The sequence below is a fragment of the Lissotriton vulgaris genome, chromosome 8, assembly GCF_964263255.1.
Source record: "Lissotriton vulgaris chromosome 8, aLisVul1.2, whole genome shotgun sequence".
In the NCBI taxonomy this organism is placed as follows: domain Eukaryota; kingdom Metazoa; phylum Chordata; class Amphibia; order Caudata; family Salamandridae; genus Lissotriton; species Lissotriton vulgaris.
The window spans coordinates 1,553,496,578-1,553,514,850 of NC_141696.1; the positions used below are offsets into that span (position 1 = coordinate 1,553,496,578).

Consider the following 18,273-nt stretch of genomic DNA (forward strand, 5'->3'; position numbering starts at 1 on the left):
ATTACACATGAGTCAAAGTAGGCCAAAGTGGATGAATTAACAGTTCCACACCTATGGCCAAGGAGCAACAGTATCTTATATAATGCACATTTCATTACCCTATGTAAATCACAACAGGGTATAGTTTCCACATATGTCTAGTAGCAGCTTATGTGAATTAAACTAATGCTGCTATATAATTTCATAGCCCCAGTTGCAACTCACAACCCTCAAAACTATTAGTGGTAATGGGGAAGAGTGAAAGTGTCTAAAGAAGACACCCCAAGCACGAGGAAACTGCATCAGGGTCACCCCTGCCTAGTTGAAAATTATCAACCCGAAACAACAAAAACAAATAAACACCCAGTGCCAAAACATAAAAACTGGTGCAACGAAGACCTACCATAATACATGTGAGAGCAGGAACGCGATGTTGTCTCCTTCCAAACTCAGGAAAGACTGAAGGCAAAGGACACAGTCATACTTGTAGCCTGTGTTAACTACAAAAGGTGAAACAGCTGTGATATGGTGTGTTCCGTTCTGAGACGAGCTATGTGCCGTCCCACATAGTAGAACAGGGGCCGCTATGTTTAAATGGTGAATGTCCTATACTTCCGGAGCGCGTTCCAATACAGAACACGTATTTACCGGCAATAGCATTTGTTGCTTACAAATATATTTAAACAAAAAATAAATATATATTTAAACTAAATTCACCTAACAGTATACTTTTAGACCCGATGTGCACATCAAGCTTGATTTGTAGTAAAAATTAATAAAATCAAAAAACCTCCATATTACGAGGCTTAGGAATATGTTGTGTGGTACCTGTGGGAAAATCCCAGGCGTAACCTGGTGAAACCACAGCATATAACTTATGACCGCCATGATTGAATGGTATCCACTGTGTCTTGATGACAGACAATCCCCTCAGACATCCGTGTGAAAAAACACACAAATGGTCATGTGATAAACCTCAGGATATCAATCGAATAACCAAGGGCAATATGTATGAATCTTACAGTTGCGTAAATGTGGCACAAATGTAAAATCAAGAAACAGACCTGAGACTGTACAGGACAGGGGCATGATGCCCGTGAAGGAAATTAGTCAGGTCATAGGGGAGCAATACCTCCATTAAGAGAAGAAAGAAGGAATATAACCTTTGCAGGGGCGGTCCATAAGAGTCACGTCACTGACAGCGGGGGAGCAAACAGGGAAAAGCAAAAATAAAGCGAAAGATAACCCCAATGAGAAAGAGTTAAAAAAAGAGTATGAGGGGGGCGTGGCTAGCAGCCTAAGATGGTGGCAGCTTAGAGGGCGAGCTCCGCGGTTGAAGCGGCCTCCGGACATATCCGATCATTAATCCGTCATAGAATTTCGCCCTGCGGGCAGGGACTGAAGCCCGGGACCGGGCGGCGCGCCCGACAGCAACCAGATCTAAAATCCGACTACGGGAAGCGAAGTTACCCGTATCGCCCGCTCTGGCCTGTGGAAGAAACTGGGACCGGGGTCCTGCCTGGCGTGAGAGGGCCGACAGGAAGTGCTGCGGACTGAGCGTGGAGGAGCCGGAAGTGGTCGCTCGCAACGGAGCAGCGGGGACGAGAGTGGCTCGCAACTCAGCGCGGCCGCCGGCGTCTCTGTGGCAGGCGAGTGAGAGACCGGCCGACACCGACTACTGCCCGGTGAGTGCGGGGACCGAACCAGACCTCTGCACGGAGGCAGCCGGACCCGTGTGGAGGAGGTCCGGGTCCGCCATCTTGCCGCCCGATCACCGGAGGAACCGGGGACTCAACTCTGCCGGAGTGCTGAGTCTGGCATCCCGGGTGCAGGAACAGCCGCCACTTGGGCTGCGGAGGGCCTGACGCGAGAGACGCCGGCTTCTCGAGGGGAGACGCTGAGGCGGCCATTACCACGCCGGAGCGGGATCACATCGCGGAGGCAGCTGCACGGCTCCGATCAGCCTGGGCCCCCACACCCCGTTCTTAGGGTACAAAGATCTCGACTGTACCGCTGAGACGTGGCGCAGCTGGACATCCGGCGCTGCAGGAGAAGGTCCGGATCCACTGAGGGGCACCGCGGTGTCCCCTCTGCTACACAGTTCGGTGGGCGCTCCCCTGGGTGCAGCTGACACATACCCGGCTGGGGCCTGGAGGCATCGGGGACTACACCAAGCATACGAGGGCCAAAAGTGGGGCGGTTCAGGCGCTCTCCAAAGGCATCGGACACACACGCCACCCTGACCACTGGATATTTCCACTACGTCAGCGAAGCGGGTCTACGGGCCCGGCGGACCACGCGGCGACACAGCCTCACCCGCTAATCTCACCGGCAGACCAAGGGACAAGCTCATTGACAATAACTCCCTCGACCCAACCACATCCAGAGACTGCTGACGCAACGGCGGGCCTCCACCGGGGCTCCTTCTGGTGGGACTCAGCTCCCTGAAATCTCCGCTCACGATCACCTTAGTGCGATTGCAGCTGCCATGGCGGGCAAGGGACCAAAGGGAGGCAACGCGCAGGCACGACTCGAGAAATACGCATATGACAAACCGTCCGCTTTCCCACCGGACGCTAAAACACAGGCAAACAAGACAACCGACCAGGCGGGAGGCAAAAAAGCAACCCTTGAGGACGTTATGCGCGCCCTGACGCAAGTACAGGCTACGGTGGGATCGATATCGGCAGAAATCACACTGATAAGAGCCGATTTCCACAAGATGTCGGAAAAAGTCTCCTCGATGGAGGTGGTGACCAAGTCTCTAGTGGAGGATGTCTCGGAGCTCCAGATCAGTGTTGAACGAATCTCGAACGAAAACAGAGACCTACGTGCTAAGCTGGACGAGCAGGAAGGGCGCTCGAGGCGGAACAACATCCGCATTATAGGGGTTCCGGAATCGGAGGACACGAGAGCGATGGACCTCTACGTGGAGAAACTGATCGAACAAGAACTCAAACCCAAGGGCCTATCCACCTTTTTCTCTGTGGAAAGAGCGCATCGAGTCCCGGGAGGACGTCCGAAGCAGGGCGTGGCACCGCGGCCTATCATTGCACGACTCTTCAATTTCAGAGACAGGGACGCGATCCTGCAAGCGGCGAGAAACTCACCCCCGGTTAAGATTCAAAATTCCACCCTGGCGTTCTTTCCTGACTACACGGCGGAGGTCGCACGTCGGAGGAGGACATTCTTTGAAGTCAAGAAAGAACTGAGAGCGAGAGAACTTCCCTATGCCATGCTCTTCCCAGCCAAGTTGAGAGTAGTGGCAGACAACAAAACATGGTTCTTCGACACTCCGGAGGCTGCACACGACTGGCTGGAAGGCTGGAGACAGACGGGCCTGCCTCGCCGCTCCACTCGACCAAACAAGTACCGCACTGATGGATCCCGCTCAGGTTCCCAAACATCCGGAAGAGACTTGGATCCACAATCCCCGCTGAGCGAGGCCCACGAAACTGAGAACAACGACGAACAATGACTTCCCGAGTTTACTAGACTAGAATAAATGTAACGTTGGCCGGGCGGGCCGTCAAGGACACCGGGCGGAGGTCCTCCGTGAACATGGAGGGAGGCCGCCGACTCCGGAGAGTCCCTCACCCCGACGAGCAAGTACTGTGTTTGGGGTTTGGGTCAGGCACTCTGCTAAGTTGGGGGGGCGGGCAGTTTTGGGTCCGTCTAGCAGGGGGGCAGGGAGGGGGGGGAGTTGGGAGTGGGGGGGGGTTTGGTTTTTTTGAATTGTTTTGCAGGTGTAGATTGGAACCACGAGGCACACACACTGAATATGGCGAGCTCGTGTCGAGGTCTTGGATCGCACTTTCTATGGTACTTAGATTTTCCCAACCACAGAAGCAATGACACAAACTACACGGGATGACATGGGGAGGGGGGATCCTGGGACAGGGCCAATGGCACCTCTGCAACTTATGTCCTGGAACGTGAGAGGTCTGGGGGACAAGGTCAAGCGAGGTTTGGTGCTACACAGTATAAAGAGGCTCAACCCGGCCATGGTCCTACTGCAGGAGACACACCTCACAGGCACAGCCACACATGCCTTAGACAGGAAAGGTTACCGTATGATCGCCCATTCGGAATTCACGAGGGGCTCCCGTGGGACAGGAATACTAATGCACCGATCCTCCAGATTCATACTCCAATCCACGAAGGTAGACACACAGGGGCTCTTCGCAGCGGCACTGGGACAATGGGAGGGGAGACAGCTGAATGCGGTCTCGGTGTACATTCCTCCAGCGCTGCACACGATAGCCCTCCCAGAACTAGGGAAATTTCTGTTGGAGCTCCCAGAAGGTGACCTCATAGTAGGGGGTGACTTTAATGCAGTGGCGCACAATATATTAGATAGGTTCCCGACACGAACACAGGCTCCAGGGCCCTCCCGGCTGAACGACTTCCTAGAAGCGCAAGGCCTGATAGACCTTTGGAGGCGCCTGCACCCGACTGACCATCACTACACCTACCATTCAGCGGTCCATGACAGTCTGTCACGAATCGACTACTTCCTTACACCGGGGCACGGGCAGCTTACTGTCGACGACGTACAAATTAAACCGAGAGGTGTCTCGGACCATTCCCCATTGACGCTGACTCTCTCCAACCCGGAGCGGTCCCAAAAGCGCATATACCCGATATTCCCGGGCTACCTTAGGGTCCCACAGGTGACCAAAGCTCTTAAAAACAGCGACAAGGTGTTATCTCACAGAGAACAATGGCTCGGTCGCATCCCCGTCGATCCTATGGGAAGCCTATAAAACGGTTCTCCGAGGCCAAGCCATTTCCACTATAACGAGTGCGAGGGCCCCGTTGTTGACAACCGATGCAGCAATCCTCTCATTGGACGCCAAAATGGCGTTCGATTTGGTGGAGTGGCGGTACCTCTTTGCAGTCCTACAACATATGGGCTTCGGCCCAAAATTCATAGCCTGGATCAGGCTACTCTATAGGAATCCTATGGCGCGAGTGACGGCAAACGGACACATTTCGAGAGTCATTCCATTAGCAAGGGGCACGAGACAAGGCTGCCCACTCTCACCGCTGTTGTTCGCCCTGGTACTGGAACCCTTGGCAACTATCATTAGGACTACGCCGCTGCTGCGGGGCATTACCTGGGGTGAGGGATGGGAGGACAGAGTGTCATTATATGCAGATGACATGCTAATATACCTAGCGGACCCGGCAGAGGGGATTCCAGTATTACTGGCATTGTGTGAGCGGCAGGGAATTGCATCAGGGTACAAGATTAACTGGATGAAATCGGTGCTCTTCATGCTGCGTGGGACCCCGCCACGTCTGGAGGTGGACTGCCCCTTGATGATAGAGGCCGTTTCCTTTAGATACCTGGGGATTCAGGTCACACGGGATCACGTGACCTTTCAGGATATGAATCTACGGCCACTGCTCGATAGATTGAAAGCGGACGTGCGCCACTGGAAAACACTCCCACTGACGTTATTGGGCCGAGCGGCGCTCTTCAAAATGATGGCACTGCCCCGGTTCCTCTATGTTTTGGAAAATACACCGGCACTGGTCCCGCCTTCCTTTTTCAAACAGATAACAGGGCAACTGTCAGGCCTGTTGTGGGGTGATGGACCGGCGAGGGTAGCGCAGATGAAATTGATTAGAGAATGGTACAGTGGGGGAATCGCGCTCCCGAACCTGGAGTTGTACTACTGGGCGGCACACCTCAAGGTGATTAACCAATGGTTGCATGCACCGCAGGAGGACCCAGCGTACGTGGCGGACAGACGGCAGCTTGGCACTCATACACTTCTGGCCCCGCTTTATAACAGAGGCCTGATGGCAAAATTGATCGGACCGACTAAGCACACTGTGATATTGTGGCATAAAGCTCAATCTCGTCTGAAGTGGGGGGGGGGTGATTACACAACTTACACCCTTGTGGGATTCCAGGTCACTGGGAAACTTGAGACGTAGTAAAGGATTTGACCACTGGGACACTATAGGGATCTCCACGGTGGGTGATCTGTGGACAAGAGACGGGGTGGTTCCGTTTGACACTCTGAGAGAACAGTATGAGCTGAGCACCACTGAGACGTATCGGTACATACAGATTAGACATGCATTACTGGGTGCACTGACACCGGGTACTAAGGTCCCAGAATCGGCCCCCTTAGAAGACCGACTACTCACTGACTACATGGAAGCTAGCGCCACATCCCTCACATATCGCAAGCTAGTGAATAACCTGCCTGACCCATTACAGAAATTGAAAGCGAAATGGGAGGATGATGTTGGTGACCTGGATGAGGCAAACTGGAATGCCGCAATGGCATCACCTAGAGAAGCGGGAATTTCAGCAAGATTCCGACTGATACAATATAAGATACTACACCGAGTGTACTACACACGCACCACCCTACACAAATTCCAAAGGGCAGATCACCCATATTGCTTGCGAAACTGTGGGGAGGAGGGAACGCTGTTCCATACCCTGTGGTCCTGTCCGAACATAATAGATTACTGGAAGCGAGTGGCACGCACGGTCGCCCAGACGCTACAACTCCCGTTCACTCCTGATCCTAGAATTTGTCTGCTAAATGTGTGGGGCCCGACCAACCTGACACTACAAGGGAGGCAATGGGTGGTTATAGGGATGATGTTAGCGAAGCGAGATATTGCGCAAAAATGGGGGGCATCAGAGACACCGACTTTGACACAATGGTGCAGAAATATGGATATACTCATGGTGATGGAGCGGGCGGTATATCAGCAGAGGGCAAATCCACGTAAATGGAACAAAATATGGCTGCCATGGAACCCCTACAGGGGGGAACCTTGTGAACCGCTACCGGAAGAGGAAGACGTAGATAGTTCAGAGGAGGGGGATGACGAAGAGTAAATGTGGAAGTGCGGGAGGGATAGGATGATATGGGCACGGGCTGCTTAGATCCTCCCACGCCCGTCTGGCGTAAAACACGGTAAGAATCCCGGGGGGTGGTGAAAATGGCCCGCTGGTCCGACACACCTAGAATGATGTTATACACTTAATATGCCTCAGTACGACCAAGCTATACACCTGAATGTTATTTGTTGTTTACTTTAAAAAAAGAAAATGTTGCGATTCTGAGAGAATGTGGCGAAATGTTGACACCGCACCTCTCAATGACTGAACTGCTGAGTATGTTTAATTGATGCAACAATAAAAACAAATTTAAAAAAAAAAAAAAAAGAGTATGAAACAATCTAAATCATATATACAATAACAGTACAATGTGTCAAAAAATGCCTTCAGACAATAAAATGCTTACATCCCTGTCAGATCAGTGTGGACTGTGGTGTTAGGAAATCAATGGTACATGTTTTATTTTTAAAGGCACATCAAAAACATGTTTCAACATACAAGCGATTTCATGGATATATATACATTTTTCTTACATGTATGAGTATGTGCAACATTTCTTTACTTCATACAGCGCAGAAGAGATGACCCAGAGGTGACCCTTGACCCTGCTTCAGGGACGGTCGCTCTACACACTGCGCAACTCCCCGTGAGTGTGCCAGGCTCCCCGCTGCTGCCTCGAGTTCGCCGCTGCCCTGCAGCTGAGCTTTTGGTTTTCCTTCGGCGGTTTCCGCCCGTGTTTTGTCGCCGCCCCTGCTAAGTATTGTATTTTGTTCCTGTATTTGGTATTTTGCATTGTCTCTGTGCTCATTGTACTGCCCGTTTTGTGTCCTCTGACCCTGCCCCCTTGCCCGTTTTTCCCGCTCTCCTCTCCCCCCGCCGCTGCTCCCCTGCGGCCCGACGCTTTTTCTTTCTGTACCCCAATTCGCCGCCCCGCTCCCGCCTCCCAGCTGCTCCTCCCTCCCACTTCGCCATTTATGGCGGAGTCAATGCGTATGCGCAGCGGGCGCGCCGATTGTGCGCCAAAGGCAAGCCCGTCTGCGCCCATCCGCGCCTGGACCGCGCCCAGCACTAGGACCCCTGGCCCCCACGGATGCCAGCCCAAACGACGGAACTACGCTGCCACCACCCTCAACGCACTCAAACCCGACCCGAAGCCCGCCTGCTACCGAGCCACCCCGAAACGCACCCACGGACCCTTCACCTGCCAAGTCTGCAAGTTCACCTATTCCTGCACCGGTATTATCGCACGCCGACACTATTACACCGCATGGGAATCCGTGCAGACGCCTCTTGCTGGAAATGTGGAGGGGAGGGTGCGTCCTTTATCCATGTGGCTTGGAGTTGCCCCAGGCTGGGTGCATACTGGTCGGAGGTCTTCACAGCCATCAATCAAATCACACATAGGAACGACACGCCGACCCCACTACTAGGTCTGCTAGGTTACGTTAAAGACACTGAACCCTGTGACAGGAAACTGCATGCATTACTCCTTTTATACGCCAAGCGACAGATCGCACTGCATTGGGGCAGGTCGGTGTGCACTTGTTACAACGCATTTTTTACAACGCACTACTGTTACAACGCATCCATTACAACGCGGATACTGTTACAACTCATGTTTTTACAACGCATTTTTTTACAACGCAGGTACCTTTACAACGCATACCATTACAACGTAAGTATTGGTAAGTATATAGTTAAATTTTAAATGTTATATGTTTGGGGTTAAGGGGTATTTTTAGGGGTTAGGGTCAGTTTTGGGTTTTAGGGTAAAGGGGTATTTTTAGGGGTTAGGGTCAGTTTTGGGTTTTAGGGTAAAGGGGTATTTTTAAGGTTCAGGGTCAGTTTTAAGTTTTTGGGTAAAGGGGTATTTTTAGGGGTTAGGGTCAGTTTTGGGTTTTTGGGTAAAGGGGTATTTTTAGGGTTCAGGGTCAGTTTTTAGTTTTTGGGTAAAGGGGTATTTTTAGGGTTCAGGGTCAGTTTTCAGTTTTAGGGTAAAGGGGTATTTTTAGGGTTCAGGGTCAGTTTTCAGTTTTTGGGTAAAGGGGTATTTTTAGGGTTCAGGGTCAGTTTTCAGTTTTAGGGTAAAGGGGTATTTTTAGGGTTCAGGGTCAGTTTTCAGTTTTTGGGTAAAGGGGTATTTTTAGGGTTCAGGGTCAGTTTTCAGTTTTTGGGTAAAGGGGTATTTTTAGGGTTCAGGGCCAGTTTTTAGTTTTAGGGTAAAGGGGTATTTTTAGGGTTCAGGGTCAGTTTTCAGTTTTTGGGTAAAGGGGTATTTTTAGGGTTCAGGGTCAGTTTTCAGTTTTTGGGTAAAGGGGTATTTTTAGGGTTCAGGGCCAGTTTTTAGTTTTAGGGTAAAGGGGTATTTTTAGGGTTCAGGGTCAGTTTTCAGTTTTTGGGTAAAGGGGTATTTTTAGGGTTCAGGGTCAGTTTTCAGTTTTTGGGTAAAGGGGTATTTTTAGGGTTCAGGGTCAGTTTTTAGTTTTTGGGTAAAGGGGTATTTTTAGGGTTCAGGGTCAGTTTTCAGTTTTTGGGTAAAGGGGTATTTTTAGGGTTCAGGGTCAGTTTTTAGTTTTTGGGTAAAGGGGTATTTTTAGGGTTCAGGGTCAGTTTTTAGTTTTTGGGTAAAGGGGTATTTTTAGGGTTCAGGGTCAGTTTTTAGTTTTTGGGTAAAGGGGTATTTTTAGGGTTCAGGGTCAGTTTTTAGTTTTTGGGGTACAGGGTAAAAATAAATTAAATTTATTTTTAATTTAAATTATTTAATAGTAAATAAATTAAATTAAATTACTTTGCATTATTTTTGGGGTTGAGGGTCAGTTTTGAGTTTTTGGGGTACAGGGGTACAGGGTAAAAATAAAGTTATAAGTTTTTTAAATTTACAATAATTAATTTTAATTATATTTTAAAAAATTACTTTATTTTTTTTGGGGTGTTTAGGGTCAGTTTAGAGTTTCTGGGGTACAGTGGTACATGGTAAAAATAAAGTAACATTAATTTAAATTTAAATTAATTAACGGAAATTAAATTATTTTAAATTACATTAAATTATACTTAAATTATACTTTTAAAATTAAGTTACTATTATATTATTCTTATTAATATATACTTACCAATACTTACGTTGTAATGGTCTGCGTTGTAAAGGTACCTGCGTTGTAAAAAAATGCGTTGTAAATACATGCGTTGTTACATGATCCGCGTTGTAAAAACCGCGTTGTAACGGTATGAGGAGTAAAAGTCCGCGTTGTAACATCATATATCCGGGCAGGTCGGCTCTCCCTTCTTTCGAGGGCTGGATTAGGGATGTGACATACGGCCATACCCAACTGACGCACTACTGGGAGACTATGCCCACCGCTTCCAGACCTACTGATATATGGGACCCATTTATTCAGTGGACTAGAGAACGCGCGAGCTCGGACACCCCGGGTACATCACCTGATACGAGTGTTTCGGATGATATGGGCTGAATGTGTACACTGCGTGGCTGAGTGATTGTCGTCCCATGGACCTGCGCTGGCGCGGACCGGCCCTGCACTGACACACGCTCTGCGCTTGCGGCCCCCGCTGCCCCTGGATATGACTCTGGCCCCCCTCTCCCACTGGCCCTCTCGCGGCCTCATTCGTACCCCTCCCACCCCTCCCCCCCCCCCACCGCCCCCTAGCCTATTCGTGCACAGAATAGATGTCGCCACACACCCGCCCTAACTGTGGCTCGCCCTCCTTCGGGACGGTCTGGCGCGGGTCCATGGGCCCTTATTGATGGCTGGGATGTTGTATGGCTGTTTTTCTACGTACTTGCACCTATGATTGATGTTATTGGTTTTTGTTTGTTGGTGGGATATGTTGGGAGAAAAACGGTGCTGTTAGACGCATCCTTTCCACATGCCGCTGCAGCTGGTCGTTGACCGCTGTTTGCCCAGAGGCGGCTCAATTGATTCCTGATGCCTTTAAATGTCAAACGCACTGAGAGAAAAGTAAGACCGTTTACTCGCTGAAGTTGCACTGCATACGTTTAAAATGTTATTGAGTTATCTGTATGCCTGGGAATGTTGGCAACGGCCGGATGACGGCCCCTATTCTATTTTCCTGATATTTGTGCATTCTATACCTGATAGCGGCCTGCCTCCGGGTTGTTGGCGCGACGCAGTGTGCATCTTCTATCTCATTTGTTCAAAATAAATGTCTTACACCAAAAAAAAAAAAGTCTGCAAGTTCACCTGCCTCTGGACCTGCACCACACCCGCCAAGCCGAGCACCAGCAGCAACCACCTCAAGAGCATCCTGCTCAACACCCGCTCCGTCCACAGGCACGCCGTCGAACTCTGGAACCTGCTCGACACAAAATCACCAGACGTCGCCTTCCTCACAGAAACCTGGATGAACGCCTCCTCAGCGCCCGACATCGCCATCCCGGACGGATACAAGATCACCCGGAGGGACCGCGTCAACCAGACTGGAGGAGGCATCGCCATCGCACACAAGAACACCATCCGCATCACGACCAACTCCGACGACACCTTCACCGCCGCCGAACACCTCCACTTCCAGATACACACCAACCACCAGACCACACTCAGAGGCACCCTCATCTACAGACCCCCGGGACCACGCACACAATTCAGCGAAGACATCGCAGACTTCATCAGCCCACACGCCCTCCCCTCCGTTGACTACATCCTCCTAGGGGACCTCAACTTCCACCTGGAGAACAACAAGGACAGCAACACCACCACCCTGCTGGACAACCTCGCCAACCTCGGACTCAAGCATCAGGTGAACACCCCCACCCACTACGCCGGCCACACGCTGGACCCAGTCTTCTCCTCCAGCAGGTACATCTCCTTCAGCCACTCCACCGGACTCCATTGGACTGACCACAGCTGCGTCCACTTCAGCTTCAGAAAAACCATGACCCACCACCACCCGCAACAGGTTCCTCGCAGGAACTGGAACAAGATCACCGCCGACCAGCTCACCACCTCCCTCAGCCAGAACCCTCCCGCCAGCACAACGGACCCCAACGAAGCAGCCAGCAACCTCACACAGTGGCTCACCAACTGCGCAGACGACCTCGCACCACTGAAGACCCCTCCCAGCAGACCTGAAAGCAAGAAAGCCTCTTGGTTCACCGACGAACTTAAGAACTCCAAGAAGAACTGCCGCACCCTCAAGAACGCCTGGTGCAACGACCAGACCACAGACAACATGACTGCCCTCAAGCACGCCACCCGCAAACCCCACCAGCTGATCCGCACCACCAAGAAGACAGCATTCAAAGAACGACTGGACAACAACGCCCACAACAGCAAGGAACTCTTCAGCATCGTCAAAGAGCTCTCCAACCCCAGCGCCGGAAACAACGACATCACTCCCTCGCAAGACCTCTGCGACGTTCTCGCCTCGTTCTTCCACCGCAAGATCGCCGAAATACACAACAGCTTCGGCGCACCTACCACGCACCCAACCACCGAACCAACGCCCCCCACCACCACCCTCTGCGCCTGGACCTGGTCAGCACCGAACACACCACCCGCACGATGAACACCATCCACTCCGGATCCCCAACCGACCCCTGCCCCCACCACGTCTTCAACAAGGCCGACTCCATCATCGCACCCCAACTCCGGGACATCATCAACACCTCCTTCAACACCGCCACCTTCCCGGAGAGCTGGAAGCACGCCGAGCTCAGTGCCCTCCTGAAGAAACCAACAGCGGACCCCACCGACCTCAAGAACTTCCGCCCCATCTCGCTCCTCCCTTTTCGAGAAGACCGTCAACAGACAGATTGCCGCCTTCCTCGAGACGAATGGATCCCTCGACCACTCGCAGTCCGGTTTCCGAGCCAACCACAGCACCGAGACCGACCTCATCGCAGCCCCTGACAACATCAGATCCCTGCTCGACAATGGGGAAACAGCGGCCCTCATCCTCCTGGACCTCTCCGCAGCTTTCAACACTGTCTGCCACCGCACCCTAGTGCAGCGCCTCAGAAACATCAGAATCCAAGAGAAGGCACTGCAGGGGATCATCTCGTTCCTTGCCGGAAGAACCCAGAGAGTCCACCTCCCCCCGTTCAGATCCGAGGCCACCGAAGTCATCTGCGGCGTACCACAAGGATCATCACTCAGCCCCACCCTCTTCAAATTCTACATGAGCCCCCTCGCAGCCATCGCACGCCAACACAACCTCAACATCATCTCCTACGCCGACGACACCCAGCTGATCCTCTCCCTCACCAATGACCCCGCCACCGCCAGAACCAGCCTACACGAAGGGATGGAAGACGTTGCCAAGTGGATGAAGAACAGCCGCCTGAAACTGAACTCAGACAAGATGGAAGTCCTCATCCTGGGATCATCGCCCTCCGCCTGGGACGACTCCTGGTGGCCCCCTGCCCTGGGCACCACTCCCAAGCCAACGGACCACGCACGTAACCTGGGATTCATCCTGGACTCCTCCCTCTCGATGACCAGACAAGTCAACGCCGTCTCATCATCGTGCTTCAACACCCTGCGCATGCTCCGAAAGATCTTCCGATGGATCCCCACCGAAACCAGGAAGACGGTCACCCAGGCACTCGTCACCAGCCGACTGGATTACGGAAACACCCTCTACGCCGGGACCACGGCCAAACTTCAGAAAAGATTCCAACGCATCCAGAACGCCTCCGCACGACTCATCCTCGACGTCCCCCGACACAGCCACATCTCCGGACACCTGAGAGACCTGCACTGGCTCCCCATCAGCAAGAGGATCACGTTCAGACTCCTCACCCACACACACAATGGCTCTCCACGACCTGGGCCCCAAGTACCTCAACAACTGCCTGACCTTCTACACGCCCACCCGCCAGCTACGATCGACCAGCCTCGCCCTCGCCGCCGTACCACGCATCCGCAGAGCCACTGCCAGAGGAAGAACCTTCTCCTACCTGGCAGCCAAGACTTAAAACTCCCTCCACATCCACCTTCGGCTGACCCAGGACCATCTCTCCTTTAGGAAGCAACTCAAGACCTGGCTTTTCGAGCAGTATAAGACCCCTCTCCCCCAGCGCCTTGAGACCCTTCCGGGTGAGTAGCGCACTATACAAATGTTATGATTGATTGATTGATTGAGGAATAAAGTAATGGTCATGTCTTTACAGATAATATAGGAGCTCATCATCACTATTGTGACCATATTACACAATACGTAATTTACATATCCAGCCTGCCTCCTTTTGTCTTAGGGACAGTTCCCTGTCCCACCCTCTAGGGTTAGCCAGAGTGTGGTAAATTCCCATGAACCAGATGTCATTGCAGGTTGTATGATTTTCCTGCATGTGGAAAGTGAGAGGACATTTAAGATCACCATTCCGTATCGCACGTGTGTGTTCTTGGATCCTCATTTTCAGTGGCCTGATAGTGCTGCCCACATAGATCTTGCTACAAAGGCAACCTAAAATATAGATTAGATGAGGTGGGCGCAATAATATAGGAAGAAAATTTAAACCTGCAATAAGGGCACCTTTCAGGAAACTTTTCAGGCAAAATGGAATGGATATAAGTTGCTCCCAGAGTGCTGTTTAGCAGTTTGAGCTGTAAGCTGGAGTAACAGTACTGGTTTGGGGAGAAAGATGCAGGGGTTCTGGCCCCTGGGCCTATTTAAAACCTTTGTTTAAGAAATATAATGTTATAACCAGCAATGCTGCTATGATCCTACTGTTTACACTAAGAGCCCGAGATTTGTTTTTATGTTGCGACATTTATTTTAAAATTAATTCATGCTTGAAAATTTATGGTGTTTTAATGTACTTATGAACTGTGATTGTATTTCTTGCTGCTTTTTTATGAAATTGTAATTGGATTTTAGTATCTGTGTATGTATATTTGCTTTCATGGTTGATACACACAGACCAAATAAAGCTTACTGAACTGACTAATTTCTCACCCATTTCGCATCAAATCCAAGTTACAATGACCAGAACCAGGTCAACAATACACTACCCATATATACTTGAGGAAGTTCAATCCATAGCACAACCACAGGGAAAATGTGCTACGTCCTTTGAAAATGTGCTTTGACACCTTGTCATGGTTATCAAGCGCGTTATATGTGCTACTACACTACCACCCTGGAACAGATAGGACCCTGACTAGTCTGCACCCTATAATTACACACAGCATCCATGAGGGTAGTTTCTCTGCACAGTCCAGGTCAACATAGCTGCTGGTTTTTATTTTCTTTAGGATTTTCATTCCCATATTTTCTGGGTGTGTATGTGTGCATTTTCATTTTTTGTGTTGTGCTATGCAGCAATGAAAAGGGGTGAGCGAGCCATTTATTCCACCTAAATGTTTAGATTTACAAAGAATAGAAATTTGGAAAAATACACCTAATATGAACAAAGAACTGCATTAAATCACAGCAGGCTCTTTCCTTTCTCAAGGCCAGGCAGCACCACTCTTTCAACCTTTTCCATTTTAATGAGATCAAGCACAACAAATCCACCTTCCTGATAGTAAATAGAGTAAGACCTGTGCCAAAGGTGACTTACTGCTTAAGTGGGTGGTTTAACTTTAAGGTTCTTTTATAGAGGGGCTACAGCGCATCAGGGGTCAGCGGCTGACCAATGAGAAAGTATTTGTATCTGGTTCCATGAGCTATCAAGAAATTATGCCGGGTGTCACCAATGACCTCCTGACCCCCCACTCTTGCATGGGGTCAGGAACCTCCCGGATGGACTGCACATTTGAGATTGAAATGATTGCGGGCTGTAAACAGTGAAGTAGGGGTGGCGGGAGCAGAACCCGAGGAGTGATGAATGAAATGACAAAGCAGTGCTATAAGTCACCAGTGCATTGCATGTGTAGAAATGAACAGGACAATGGCGTGGTTGTTTTACGAGTCAATGTTTCCTGATGACAGCTTACAGTCATGCTTTACGGGTAGGCTGTGGTGCAATTGCAGAGACCCGGTCTAGACAGGGCGCTCACAGGCAAAGGAGGAGGGAATGACTCGTCATAATGACGCTGACGTCACATAATGACATGACATAACACTTACGATATGATGCTTGGGGTGTCAGAAAATACCTGTAAAAAATTAAATATGTAAAACACTGAAAATTATGTCCAGGATTGCTGCTTGTGTGAAAAGAGTTCCGGTCCCAAAGAATAAGTGGCAGTGGTGTCCACTGGCAACCACCGGCACAAATTCAGCACTGCGGATGACCTTAGCTGCGCTACAAGAGTGTAATGCACCCCCTGGATCCAGGGTCAAGGGGCACAGGAGTGCGTGGGGGAGTGTATGTCTGATGGTAGCTCACTGATTAGGCACCTACATCACCAGTTTCAGGGAGCAGGAAAACAGCAAAAGGTGGCGGGATCCATGAGAGGTTGGACCCAGCGCTTGATTTTTGTCTATTTAAAGGCTCCTCAGAGCCGCCCGCAGCCAAATAGATCCAGTGTGTCAAACAAACAAGGTGCATCTTCATTGTGCTTTCAGTTGCAGGCTACCACCTTGTAGCTCTATACTACAAAAGTCACTGTACCCCACTGTGTCAACCAAGGCTCCATTCTGTTTCTCTCCATTACACACAAAATCTCTGCAGTGATTGCATTAACCAAGTGACGATTGAGAACGGTAACATAAAAAAAGCATTTCCCATTAATTTCTTTAACATGTGTGGTTTATCATCTTTAGTTTAGTTGTGCGCTTATTTTGTATGTAGTTCTTAATGATGAAAGGCCAAGAAAGAAGTATTAGAATAGGTTTTCCTTGTTTCTGTCTGGTTGCAACAAAAAGACTGCATTGGCTGCTCAAGCAGTCAGCGCTAAAGCTAATTTATGCCTAATGACTGCTGCAGTTTAAATGTCACTAGATAGATAGCCAAGGCTGGCTTTAGTGCAGGGTATGTGAGTAGAATATTTCATGGGATGCTCACAGCTTGGCTTTTACCTGCACGGAGCTGGAAATTGCCAAACATCATTCAAGGCAATTAAGACAAACACAATTCATTCATTGTGTGATTTAAGTTGAACCCGGGGATTGCTTTTCTTCTCATTCTGAAATTTAAATTAATCAAAACATGCCTGCCACAGACTTCGTGTATGCTTAAACTGTAACAGGGCCAAATAGACTGATTCGTACTTTAAAAAATGAACCTGAATTTAAACTGATGAATTGTTATAAGAGCGAAAAACTTAAAGCTAGATATTTTGAGGGGCAACAAGGAAGTAAGAAAACTGCCGCCGGCATCCCACTCTTTGCACTGGGAGATGAGGAGTGGGACAGAGGAGAGGCTGCAGGTGGGATGGTAAGAGAGGTAAAGTAGGACAGAGGGGGAGAGGAGGGAAGGGGAGAGGCTGCACAGGAGAGGTGGGAGTGGCCGCAGTCCGGGAGGGGGGGGGCATGGCTTGAAGGAGGGGTGGGGGGGTGAAGGGTCCGCAGCCCGGGGGGGGAGTGAAGGGGCCGCAGCCCGGGGGTGCAGAGTTCAGGTTGTCTGAAGGGGGGGGGGGGGGGTGGACTGAAGACTCCTACCTGCGCAGAGCCCGCGGCCTGGGACGGTGAGAAGATGACAATCCGAGGCCGGTGGTGACGTCCGGGGTCAGAGGGTGAAGGTCACCGCACAGACCGAGGATCCTTCCACCCTTACAGCTGCTGGAGCCGAGGAAGAGGCCGGAAGTGACGGCATTCACTGCTGGTGCCTTCTCTGCCCCCGCTGACCCGGAAGAGGAAATCACCTGACCAAAGGGCTGAGAGTAACTGAAAGAGACAACGGACTAAACTTAGTGCACTAATGCCATCAACACGAGCTTGAGAGCAGAAATGTTTCTCACTTTAAATTGAATACATACTTCTCAATGCAAAGGATATGATCTGACATATGAAGTTGAAACGTTTCTAGGTAGTAAAGTAATGCACTTATTTGGATTTTGAAGACACCATATTCTTAGACGCTTCAGAAGCATTACACAGATGCAGTGGGGTAAGTAGACTTTATTTCCAAAGTTATTTATTTATTTATGCATTTTTATATAGCGCGGACTTTACCCGAAGGCGTCAGAGCGCTTCACAATAGGAACAGAAATGAAACATGATGAGAAAACATTGCACAAGAACAGATTACAAAAGCAGACATTACGTTACATAAGGTAATAGTGACAATTGTGAGCAAACAAAATACATGAGGTAGTAAAAAGTGCACAAGAGGAAAAAGTGATAAGTATGCAGTTACAAGAGAAAACAAAGTATAATTTGAGGTATAATACTGCAATAAGTGCTAGACACTCAGGCACAAGAACAAGCGTTATGTAGTAAAGGAAGTGACAAAGTTCACTGTAGATATAAGTTCCTTTAATGTAAGTTCCTTCCAGGATATCAGGTACAGAAGGAAGACAGGTAAAACCCCACCAGGAGCTAGCTGTTAG

General features: G+C 50.0%; 2 protein-coding genes across 2 annotated transcripts in view; both read right to left on the minus strand.

Moving 5' to 3' along the window:
* LOC147700371 (uncharacterized) overlaps positions 1-17,435 on the minus strand; it is a 401,830-nt gene extending 384,395 nt beyond the window's left edge. The window contains exon 1 of the mRNA XM_086935735.1: positions 17,384-17,435. The gene's annotated coding sequence lies outside the window, so the exon portion shown is untranslated. The remainder of the gene's footprint in view (positions 1-17,383) is intronic.
* The window catches only part of LOC147700372 (uncharacterized), an 83,277-nt gene extending 65,830 nt beyond the window's left edge, over positions 1-17,447 (minus strand). Inside the window, 1 exon segment of the mRNA XM_086935724.1 lies at positions 17,384-17,447. The gene's annotated coding sequence lies outside the window, so the exon portion shown is untranslated.
* Between the last annotated feature and the right edge of the window lie 826 nt (positions 17,448-18,273).